Source organism: Eulemur rufifrons, chromosome 23 (assembly GCF_041146395.1).
Source record: "Eulemur rufifrons isolate Redbay chromosome 23, OSU_ERuf_1, whole genome shotgun sequence".
NCBI classification, from domain to species: Eukaryota; Metazoa; Chordata; class Mammalia; order Primates; family Lemuridae; genus Eulemur; species Eulemur rufifrons.
In genome coordinates, this window is record NC_091005.1 from 30,258,971 (window position 1) to 30,271,435 (window position 12,465).

Consider the following 12,465-nt stretch of genomic DNA (forward strand, 5'->3'; position numbering starts at 1 on the left):
TGAAATGTTGATTTTTAAAAATGAAAGTAAGTAGCTGAAATAGTTGCAGACTTCCTAACTGGCTCAGGGGTCCCGAGGCTTCGGCCCCAGCCGCTGGCCCTGGGCAGGGGCTGGGAAATGGGACCCAGCAGACTTGCAGCCTTCCCCCTCCTGACGCTGCAGTTCCTTCCTGCGCCTTCCTGGGGTTTCAGGCCCTCCCAGCTTTCCCCAATGACTCACGGAGGGTGTTTCCCAGCACAAGGCAACCCACGCGCCGCCTTCAGCCCAGCCGGCTCGGGACACCACCTTGTCAGGAACCAGTAGGGCGTGAGAGGGCTGGGTGGGACTCTCACTTTCTGTTTTCTTGGGGTTTGGGGGGAGGTGTTTTGTTTTGTTTTGTTTTCACATTTCTGTATTATTTGAATTTTTACAATGTGTATACCTTGCTTTCACAGGCAGAAAAATTTAAAGATATAAATAGTACCTGAAAAACTCCCAGGTGCAGCCGGTCCTCCCAGGGCCAATGCTGTGTCCCCTATAAGAGGCCCAGCCCTTAAGATAAGAAAGAGGGCCGGCGTGTGATTCAGAAGCACTGCCAGGTTAAAACCTGTGCTTTCAGCTGGAGGGAACCACAGAAGGTTTTGAGCTGGGGGGTGCGTGCCTGGTCCCTGCAGTGAGCGCTGTGTTCTTGCATTTCCCCTAGGCTGGCCCCTGGGCATGTGGTGAGCCTCTTGTAAACTTCTTGTAAACATTCCAGGCTTAACTTTTGATTTTTTCCAACTTTATCCTGAATACATGCCTCACCCCCAGTCTTTACATCTGTCTTAGTTTGGGCCGCTAAGACCAAATATCATAGACTGAGTGGCTTATAAACCACAGAAATGTCTTCCTCACAGTCCGAGCTCAGGGTGCCAGCACGGTCCGCTTCTGGTGAGAGCCTTCGTCCGGGCTGCAGACTGCTGGCTTCTCACTGTGTTCTCACGTGGTGGAGAGTGGGCTGGAGTCTCTTTTAGGAGGGCGCCGATCCCACTCATGGAGGCTCTACCTGCCCACGTCTGGATTCCTTCTCCAAGGCCCCACATCCTAATACGGTATCGTCATACTGGGGATTAGGGCTTCAACATGCGAATTTGGGGAGGGATGAACACAAACATTCAGTTCATGGTACCATCTTCCTAGGGCTCAAGCAAGACACTGACGTGTTGTGAGTCTTCCTTCTCTTTCACCACCCGCACACAGTGGATAGCTAGGCCTGTGCATCTCACCTCTGGAACGTACCTGCAGGTCACACTCTTCTCTCCACACACCCAATCCCAGCCCATCTCTCTGCTGGGTCACTGTGACAGCCGCTTTCTGGTCTCCCTGATGTCCCTGTTGCCCCTCTTCAACCCCTCTTGACTTAGCAGCCAGCATGCTCGTGCCCAGACACAAGTCTGCTCATTTGCTTAAACTCTTGGATGGCTCCCAACACCCATAAGATGCAATGGGAACTCTGTAGCGCAGTCCACGGGACTGTCCCCAGAACCATCCCCAGTTCCCCTCCCACTGTTTCCCCGCGTGCCTCCGCATGCCCTCTGCGCAAGGACTTCTATTGGCACTTCACACTCCACATCTCTGCACGCGCTTGTTCCCTTGGGACCCAGATTTCAGCTCCTTTTTCTGTCCCCTTGTGTTCTCCTAAAATTGTATCCACCTGAGCCTGTCTGTAGTTACTTGTAGAAAAATTAAGTATTGGTTCCTCATCAAACCCTCTCCTACTCATTGATCAAACTGATCAGTTCCTCCTAAACCTGATGAATCATCTGGCTGGTATTTTTAAAAAATTAAATCAAATTAAGGTCAGAACTCACCGAACTGGGGGATATGTTTTGATGACTCTCAGAGGATTCTAGGAAACAGTGCCACGCGGAGCGGGGTGCCTTGGTGAGGCACCGGATGAAGCATAGCTTAGAAAGGCAGTTCCAGCCTGACCTCCACTCTCTGACGGCCAGCCACCCGCTACTCCTGCGGGCCCCGTGCTGGGCAGTGGGAGAGGCATTCTTCCTGAGGCGTCTGCTCATTCTGATCAGCAGCCCTCATGATTAGAAGTGTATAGGGCTAGGAAACTAGTAATGCTAACTAACTAACTCTCAAAACATCACGTCTACCACCCCACCTTCTCTGAACCAGCTAATTTCGTTAGCCATAAAGAAATTCTTTTTTTTTTTTGAGACAGAGTCTCACTCTGTTGTCCGGGCTAGAGTGAGTGCCATGGCGTCAGCCTAGCTCACAGCAACCTCAAACTCCTGGGCTTAAGCGATCCTACTGCCTCAGCCTCCCGAGTGGCTGGGACTACAGACATGTGCCACCATGCCCGGCTAATTTTTTGTATATATATATTTTAGTTGTCCATATAATTTCTCTCTATTTTTAGTAGAGATGGGGTCTCACTCTTGCTCAGGCTAGTCTCGAACTCCTGACCTCGAGCGATCCACCCGCCTCGGCCTCCCAGAGTGCTAGGATTACAGGCGTGAGCCACCGCGCCCGGCCCATAAATAAATTCTTAAGCCATGTATTCCCTAATCCAACTCTTGCATCAATTCATGAACAAATGCACGCCTTGCTGAGTGCTAAGGAGCCTGCATTGGAAGATGGGTGGTCACAGACTGTTTTGGTATACCCTTTGGGGGTGGGTAATTTTCTGAGCCGGGCCAAGTTGCTTTGGTTGCTAAGTACCAATCCATTTTTAGTGGGAAAATTGGCCAAGGCAAGGATTGTGCAATTGTGTCCTCGACTTGACTGAGGAACACCACCGGCAGAGACTGCATAGCTTGCTGGGGCAGTCACGTGTGTAGACACGCATCTGTAATTAGAGTTCAGGAGGTGAGAGGGACGTCGCAGAACTCTTGCCTGAGTGCCAAGGAAGAGGCAGAACTAGAGAGAATAGACTCTGTGTTAGCTCAAGTGCAGAACCCACTTCCTGGAGGTCCCCACCCTTGAGCTCTGAAACCACCTCGCTGTGGATTAAGGGATGGATGAGACAGCATTGCTGAGGGAGGAGAATGCCTGCAGCTCTTGGCAGCCTCTTTCTGAGTGTTGCTCAAGTGAGCACACCATAACCCTCGGCCTCCTTCTGAACTGCTTTTGCACGTCAGGTAATTGGCTTGTGGGGCAGCCTCCCTGGCTCACCAAAGGGACTGATGAGCCCTCTCTCTCTCTGCAGGGAGTGCAGCCTCTGGGTTTGAGTCCACTGGGGAAGAATGTGTGTGTGAGGTCAGCTTAGAGTATTCTAGGCCATCTCAAAGGTCTCTCTTGACAGAGGTCTTATAAACTCCATTTAACAAACAGGTTTGTCTATTTGTTTTTGTTAAAAGAAAGACAGAAGGAGAGAAAGAAAAAAAGCTCTTACTTTTTCCTCCTAGGATTATAAGAACTGTAGCCCCAATCTTAAAGGACTTCAAATGCAAAATTTAAAAGTTAGATATTAAATAAAGGTGTGTAGAGTTTAGACCCTATAAACATGGAAGTTTCTCCAGCTCTAACATTTTAAAATTCTATGAATCTCAGCCTTGTGCCAGTCGAATATGTTCAGTAAAGCAGAATGAAGTCGGACTTCAGAAATCACCAAAATGAAAAGACTGAAGCTGTGACTCTGCCAAAGCGACGTTGGGCAGCAGGCAGGCGGTGAAGGCCCGCGGGGAACCCTCCTTCGGTGAACACAGGCGTCCAGCAGCGCCTCCCAGGTCGGCAAAGGGCGTGGGTGTCCTGGGCAGTTCCTGGGCGCTCACCGCGGCCTCCGCCCTGTTCCCTTTCTCCTCCGCAGTCGCCTTCCCTTCCTCGTGCTGCCGGTCCTCGGACGCTTGGCCATTCTTCCAGCTGTCACCCGTGGATGGCCTTCCTTCTCCAGTTAGCCCCTGACCCCCCACAGCCCCGCGCACACACACACCCATAATCAGTTAGTCCACACTTCTCGGGGACTCAGGACCCCTCCGACTCCAAGGCACGTGTCCCCCCCTCAGCCCCCTGCCCGTCTGTGCGACTCCGCCTCCCCACCTGCTCCCGGTGTTCAGCGCCGCCTTCTCCCTTGAGCTGTGCCCCCGTGAGTCCCCACGTGTGCCTCACCTCCGCTTCCATTCGGAGAAGTGTGCGCAGGTCACCTCCCTGGTGAGATGGCAGAGTCCTTAAGGTAGGGGACAGAGCTCATAGGTGAGTCTAGTCCCCAGGGGACTTAGGACAGGCAGGAAAACAATATATTTTTTTAAATGAGTGAATGGATTTTTAAGTAACTTCTCTTTGTTCTTTTTTCAGTCTAATGATTGATTCCCCCCTGGCAGAACAAAAAAAACGAACCTCTTTATAAAATAGGGGGAGGAAGAGACCAATGTGTGAAATGTTTACCAGGCCCTGAAATTTTCTTTCCTTTTATTTGCTATCAGAACTTATTTTTGCCATTATGATGAATTATATTTTACTGTTAGTATTTAAAAGTCTTTTCATTACGAAGTCGCACAGCTAATTGTAAACAAACGACAGCGACATACAAGCGTGTGTCCTGGGAGCAGAACCCCCGCCCCAGGCTGCTCTGTCAGGAGCATGAAAGAAAAGCCCAGGGCACGGAGGGGCAGCGATGTCACCCAACACCAATGCACCGAAAGACAGTTTGAGGCACCCGATAAGCCTCACCCTATTTCTTTTCTTTTCTCTCTTTTTTTTTTCTTTTTTTGAAGATGTTGCAAAATTGGCAACATCTTTGTATGGCAAAGCTTGTAAACATTGCAATGCTTTTGAGGCTCTTTTGTGCCACTGTATAGTGTTATGACAACTTCTATTATTTAATTTATTTATTTAGAGACAGGGTCCTGCTGGTCTTGAGCCCAGGCTGGTCTTGAACTCCTGGGCTCAAGCCATCCTCCCACCTCAGCCTCCCAAGTAGCTAGGACTACAGGCACGTGCCTCCATGCTTGGCTGACAGCTTCTGAAGAAACTTCCTGGAATTTTATATCCCAGAAATAGCATAGACTTCTGGGTCACTGTACCTCTGTGCTGTCCCTGGGTGCTGGAGCATAAGTGAAAGGAAGCTGCATCCCCTGAAGCAAACTTGGCTGTGGCTGTCAACAACTGTGAAAGGGGCCGGCGAGGTGGCTCACGCCTGTAATCCTAGCACTCTGGGAGGCCGAGGCAGAAGGATCGTTTGAGCTCAGGAGTTCGAGACCAGCCTGAGCAAGAGCGAGACCCCATCTCTACTAAAAATAGAAAGAAATTATATGGACAGCTAAAAATATATATAGAAAAAATTAGCCGGGCATGGTGGTGCATGCCTGTAGTCCCAGCTACTCGGGAGGCTGAGACAGGAGGATCACTTAAGCCGAGGAGTCTGAGGTTTCTGTGAGCTAGGCTAACGCCACGGCACTCACTCTAGCCTGGGCAACAGAGTGAGACTCTGCCTCAAAAAAAAAAAAAAAAAAATTAAAAAAAAAAAAAAAAAAAAAGAACTGTGAAAGGTTTGGGACTGTACCTTACTTGCAAACTAACTAGTCATCCTGCCACAATTTGGTAGATGCCAGCAGATGTGAGACTCCTGGGTCAGAGACAGGATTCTGTTACTCACAGCGGTAGCAACAGCAGAGTGTTAACGTGGCTGGTTCTCCAAGCCCCAGTTCCCACAGGGTTATCTGAAGAGGGCACTGCCGGGTCGCATTACGGAGGAGGAGCCCTGAGCCTGAGGGACCCAGATCTTTACACTTTCTCTCTCTTCCAAAGCTGGTAAGACTTGGTCTTTGTTCTGGAGGGAGGCACCATCTTTATCTTCATTTTTTTCTTTTTCACTCCCCCCCAACAAAATCATCTTTATCTTCAAAGGCTGCTCTTTATACAAATATCTTGAAAAGAGTCTGGAACCAAGGCAGTTAGTACCTCTGTGCTATTAGGAGACCCAGGGAGAGCTCTCTCCCAAAAGCAGGATTCTACTTCTGCTGATGCTTTGGGTTAATCGACGAGGGTCAGAAACAGTAAATGGGAGCAAATTTAAGCCAATCATGTGTGCTTCTTGGTGGGGTAGTCAGAAAATAAATTAATAGATAAACTAAAAGTCCTCTTTGAAGAGGTGACAAATAAAGTGAGGTCAGATTATTCAGTCATGTGAACATCAGGGGTAAGAGGTAGACAAGGGTCAGACAGGTAGAGCAGAAGTTCGGATTTTATTCTAGCGTGGTAAGAATTCACTGGAAGGCTTAAGGCAGGGTTTCGGTTTACATGAAAAAAATGGAAATATAACTGCTTAAAGGGACACATCCTTGTTCTAGGGTCCAAGAGGAGTCTCATCCCTGAGTAACTGGAACGTTCAGCCAAAGTAAGCGAAGAACCTAGTTTCTAGAGAGTTTTCTAGTTTCTAGAGGCAGAAGCAGATGATGTCACTGCATTCACAGAATGGGCATTCGGAAAGCGACCTTGGAACGGAATGAGTTGAGCCGACATTACATTCTCAGCTCCTGGAGTGTGGGGTTCTTCATGGCTGATCCTGTCTGGATGATGGGGCGTGCACAGTCCTGGGGGAAGACCCTTTGCTTCAATATATGAGACTGGGCTCCTATCTGAACCTACTCGTGCAGCTTCTGACAAGTCACTTAACCTCTCCAGGTCAGTTCCATCCTCTGGGAAGTGGGGATAACAAGGGTGACTATTTCACAGAGTTGTAAGGAGCTCACAGGCGCATGGGAGTTACTTAGCGCAGTGCCTGGCCCAAGACAAGGATTCAACCATGTTTTCAGTCAAGGGGTGGAGGGGCCTAAGGAACAAGGTTGCTGGAGAGCAGAGACTGTGAAATGTCAGTACCAGATGGAGACTCTGAAGGCCTCAGGGCTTCAGCTGCTGTTTCCAGCAGGTGTGTCGGAGTCAGTGACTTATAACTGAAAGTGCTAAAGAGCTAGGGCCATAGGAAGGCAGAGTGGCAGAAGGAGATGGACTTTGGACCCAGACAGACCTTAGCGTGAAGGCCGGCTATGTGACCGCCTATTGGCAATGACCTTGGTTGGGCAAGTCCCATTTCCTGAACGCTCTTTCCTCATTTATGAAATGGGGAAAACAATATATACCTGCTAGGTTGTGAGGATCAAGTGAGTTAGGACTGGCACGTGGTAGATGTCCAGTAAGTGTTAGTCTTCCTGGAGCTTTCTTTCAGTTGTTGGCAACGTTTGCCTGCGCACACAGAGTCAGGGTGTGCTGGGCCAATACCTTCACTTCACAGAAAGGTTCCTGACTTTTCCAGCTCCCAGGCCATGGCTTGGGAGCCGCTGTGACCCAGTTTCCCTGAGATGGAGGGGAGACCATTTGCAGTCCTCACCTAGGGGAGGAGTTGGAGAAACCTAACTCTGCTGGGAGTTTTGTCAGCTTCCCAGCAGGGCCTGCATTGTTAGTTTAATGGACTCTATTGTTGGGGGTAGGGGACGTCCCAGCCAGGGAGCAGAAAGGGACAGTATTTATTTGTTTTTTCCTTTCACTGCCTGAGTTTCACAAATGCGCATCTTTATATTGACTTTGAGGCCCTGTGTGTCAGGAGATCTATGCTTGCCCATCCCTGTTGTCATAACAACAAGGTCCTGAAGGGTGCCAGGTACACAATGTCCTGCCTTGTTCCTTGATACTCAGGGGAAAAAAATGTGACCACTCAGATTTCATACTCTTTCCAAGAAAAAAAAAATACTGTAATTAACAGAGTTTAAAAAAATCACACAAAAATTATTTGAAAGCTGCTGAATTAAAGACTTGCTTAACAACATGCCTGCCTACCCTGGGCTTTTGCTTCAAGCCCCAGCCCCGGGCACTCTCTCTCATGGCCTTCCGGTCTTTCAGTACTCAGTAAGCTGGCAAAGGATTTCTTGAAATCTGACAGACCTGCCTGCAATTCATTCTCTGATCCTCCCCTCCCCCAGCCCCTGGTACCCGGTGTCCAGGTTCAGCAGCGAGGGCTTAGTTCCTCACTGCATGAATGTCTCCTTCTCTTGGGCCCAGCATCTTGCAGGGGATTGAACACCCCAAATCTACTTTCACGTAAATATCCTGTGCTTTTCCACTAAATTTTATTCTATCAGGCGAGGATGAACAGACTAATTAAGAGAAGGAAACACTTAAACTGGGCAGAGGAACCCAACATTTTTTCCCTTAGTGTTTAGAAAACTGTTTTGGTTGACATATTCAGCCAGCAAGAACGAGAGGAACAAGGAATTATCTTCAAATAGGAGCCTTTTAAAATTCTGGAATCTCTTCAAGCTATCCCCAACACAATGACCTCTGGTTTTCTATCTCTAATCTGTTTTCATCCTATGACTTCCCTTCAAGGACTCCAAAAACTGTGAACTCAAAGCCACAAGAAATGAATACGTACTCTAAGGGCGCTGACCGGGATAACATGAAGGACATTTCTCGGGAGGTGTGTGAAGGTGCTAGACAGGTAGTTGTCCCCACACATGGCCCTGGTCACACAGTTGCTTCCTAAACATCCCTGCTTTAACCCCAGCCACAGCACAAACAAAACAGACACGTTTTGCACACCACCAATCAGTCTGAGAGAACCTTTTGGACTCTGCAGTTCCGTCCTATGCCCTTCTATTCCCCACCATGCCTGCCTGCCTTCTTTTCTTCACCGAAAACTCCTCAGGCACCTTTGCCATCTGCAGTGCGGACACCAAACACAGAGAAGTCACAGTCCCTATGCAATTTAGTCATGGCACAAGGCATGTAGACACTTAACAGAGGACACAAATGAGGGAATGCTAGCCAAACTGAGTTCCTCGTGCCTGTCTAAAAGTAGAGGGAAGTTAGTGTTAGGTCTGTTGCAAAGAAACAGGGAAGAGTTTCTGCAGGGTCTTCTTTGGATCGGCTCTGGAAAGAAATGAGGATGTGGACTGGCAGAAAGATGGCCTTCCTGGCAAGGTAGGCAACAACATATGAAGGAAGGAATACTAAAGTGAGAGGAGAATTTGGGGTACATCCAAGCTGTTTTAAAATGGAGTCTGCATTTGGGGATTAGAGTGGTCCGAGGTTTTAAAAGAGCGTTTTCTGATGCTAAAAGCGCATGATTGGTCTGTGATCCTATGGTGGGTCAGGAATACAGATGTGTCGGGCCTTTGTTCCTGGTGTGTGTGACAACCTTCTGCACCCCAGTGGGATTATGTCAGTGGGACTGGACCTTGGCGTGTTCCCTTTCCTCTGCCTAGAACTCATTTCCTCTAAATCCAGCTCTGTTCAGTGGAACCTTCTGGGATGATGGAAATGCTCTATCAACCTGTGCTGTCCAATACAGTAACCACCAGCCAACTGTGAATACTGCATACTTGAAATGTGGCTAGTGTGACTACGGAATGAATTTTTAATTGCATTTAAGTTTAATTTATTGAAATTTATATAGTCACAGGTGGCTAGTGGCCCCTGTATTGGGTAGCATGGCTCATGGCCTACTGCTTTGCAGTGTTCACGTCTCAGCTTTCAATCACCTTCTCAGAGGTGGCAGCCTGGGGTGGGCAGAAGAATGACCCCCAAAGATGTCCACATCTTAATCCCTGGAACCTGTAAATATGTTATCTTACATGGCAAAAGGGGATTAAGGTTGCAGATGGTATTAAATTGCTAATCAGCTGACCTTAAAATGGGGTGGTTATCCTGGATTTTCTGTATGGGCTCAGTATAATCTTATAAGTTCTTAAAAGTAGAAAAAGGCAAGGCACAGTGGCTCACGCCTGTACTCCCAGCACTTTGGGAGGCTGAGGTGGGAGGATGGCTTGAGGCCAGGAGTTTGAGACCAGCCTGGGCAACATAACAAGACCCTCCCCCTAAAATAAATAAATTAATTAAATAAAACAAAATTAGCCATGCATGCTGGTGCTCACCTGTAGTCCTAGCTATTTAGGAGGCTGAGGCAGGAAGATCGCTTGTGCTTAGGAGTTGGAGGCTGCAGTGAGCTATGATTGCACCACTGCACTCCAGCCTGGGTGAGAGAGCCAGACCCTGGGGGAGGAGGGAAAGGGTGAGAGCCATCTCATATCCTTATAGAACTCAAGCAGGCAAGATATAAATAAACACCATTACAGATATATTTGAAAAAAAAAAAAAACACAGATGTATAAGAAAATGGTCTGGGAGAAAATTCCCTGAAAAGCCTACAAAAGTTGTGTTGGGGCATGGGATTAAAAAAAAAGAGTAGAACAAGAAGTAGGTAGAGAAGTAGTATGGGCTGGAGATGAGATGGATGGAAAAGGAGGAAAGACTGGAAGTGGGAGAGGGAATCACCCGCCACTGCTGGCTCGGGAGTTGGAGGCGGAGCCGCCAGTCAGGCAGTGCAAGTGGCCTGGGCGAGGGGCAGGGCCCTCAGCTCGGGTGTGAGGTCCTGGGAACCTCCGTGCTGCAGCCGCAGGGACTGAACTGTGCCACAGCTGGAATGAGTGCGGGAGGGACGCTCCCGGGAGCCTCCACAAAGGAACACAGTCTGCCACCACCTCGATTTTCGTCCTGTAGGACAGGCGCTAGACTTCTGACGAACTATACGATAATAAATTTGTGTATTGTAAATTGTGTATACAATAAATACACTTTTTAAGCCAAGTTTGTAGTAATTTGTTTCAGCAGCAATAGGGAACTAATATACCACCTAGACCAGCTCTGGCCGTCCTCAGGCAGTGCCCTTAAGAAGTGAGGAGTCTAAGTGTCCAAGGAGAAGTGTCCACCTGGGGGCTCCTTCTAGATCGCGGCTCAGCAACCTGGGCCCCTGGGATCCCTGTTCACGGCCTGGGCCTGCTCTCAGGGCCCAGGTGCACCTCCTGCCTCGTTCTGCCTCCAGCAGGTGGACAGGCCTCGGGCGAACACCCCCTTAGCCCCAATGGGAAACTCAACAAGGGACATCGGTTTGGGGGTGGTGGTGAGGCCAGAGCTGGGACACTGGGCGTCAGTGCCAGAAGGAGGGCTAAGGTTTGGGCTGGCCCTGGCCTTCTCAGTGCTGCCAGGTTCCAGATGGACCTCTGGGAAGTCTGAGGATTTTAGATTCAAACCTGATCTCCCAGGTCTTTATGAGGATGCTATTTGCCAAGGTAGGAGAATAGAACGTATTTTCTGTAGTAGTCTATTGGCTTCATTTGTACTTTCAAAATATTTAGGCCTGGGTCCAGGCCTCCATCTGTGCTCTTTTGGGCCCTCACAGTGTTGGGGACAGACCTGTTGCTTACTCCCTCCCTGCGGTCTTACTCCTGCAGTCAGTCTCCTCAGCACCTTGTTTTATTTTCTCCAAAACACTTACTGTTGCCTGAGATTATCTTATTTATATGCTTACTTATATCATCACCACCTTTCCCCGTTAAAATGTAAACTCCGGAGAACAGAGCTGTCTTACTCAATGCTGCTAGCCAGGGCCTAGACAAAGTAGGTGCTGAATTGTATTTGCTGGATAAATGGGTGAGCAAATGCAAAGGAGTCCCTGAGGTCTCTTTAGGTTTTAAATTTCCAGGAAAAGGGGAAGCCCTAGTGGTTCCCGGCCAGGAGCCATTGATGTATATCAAGATATCCCAAAACTTATCAGATTACATAACAACACACATTTATTATCTCACAGTTTCGGTGGGTCAGGAATTTGAGAGTGGCTTAGCTGGGAGTTTCTGGGTAGGGTCTTATAAGGTTGTGGTCAAACTGTCAGCCAGCCCTGCAGTCACCTGAAGGCTCGACTTGGGCAGGAGGATCCACTTCCAAGATGGCACACGCATGGCTGCTGGCAGGAGGCCTCAGTTCCTTGCTGGCTGTTGGTGACAGGCCTTGGTTGCTCACCACATGGACTCCTCTGTAGGGTAACGGGATGGCAAGGGGGGCTGGATCCCCTAGGGCGAGTCACCCAAAAGAGAGAGAGATTGAGAAAAGGAGGAGGAAGCCACATGCCTTTTTTTCAACTGCCTCAAAAGTGACACACCATCACTTTTGTGTTATTTTATTTGTTAGAAGTGAGTCACTAAGTCCAAACCACACTCAAAGGCCAAGGAATTAAGCTCCACTGTTTGAAGGGAGAAGTTTTTAAGGAATTTGTGGGCATATTTTAAATGGTCCCACAGATCAAGATGATCAGCACCCAGCTCTTTTTACCACCACCTCCTGCTACCCTGGGACTTGGAGCTTTGAGTCTTCCACCATTCTCTCACTCTACCTTGCCTCTCCCATTTTCTCTGGCCCTGGGAGCACACAGATCCCAGCATTCTTAAAAGTTCCTCTTGCCTCCTAGTTGTCCCTCTGGTTCTGTGATCTGCTCCCCTTGGGAACTCGTCCTCTGCGGACTCTGCATCCTCCTTAATCTCCCAGAACACAGAGATTCCTTGAGGCCCTTTCCTTGCTCCATACGCTCTTGCCCTTGAAAATCTCATTGACTCCTATAATTTTTTTTAAGTTAACAATTTTTATTAATCTTGGATGTTTCAAACTCACGCATGGATTTCAGGTTTAGGTTTGGGATTATTACTTTTCTTTACAGTCCTCTCTGTCAGG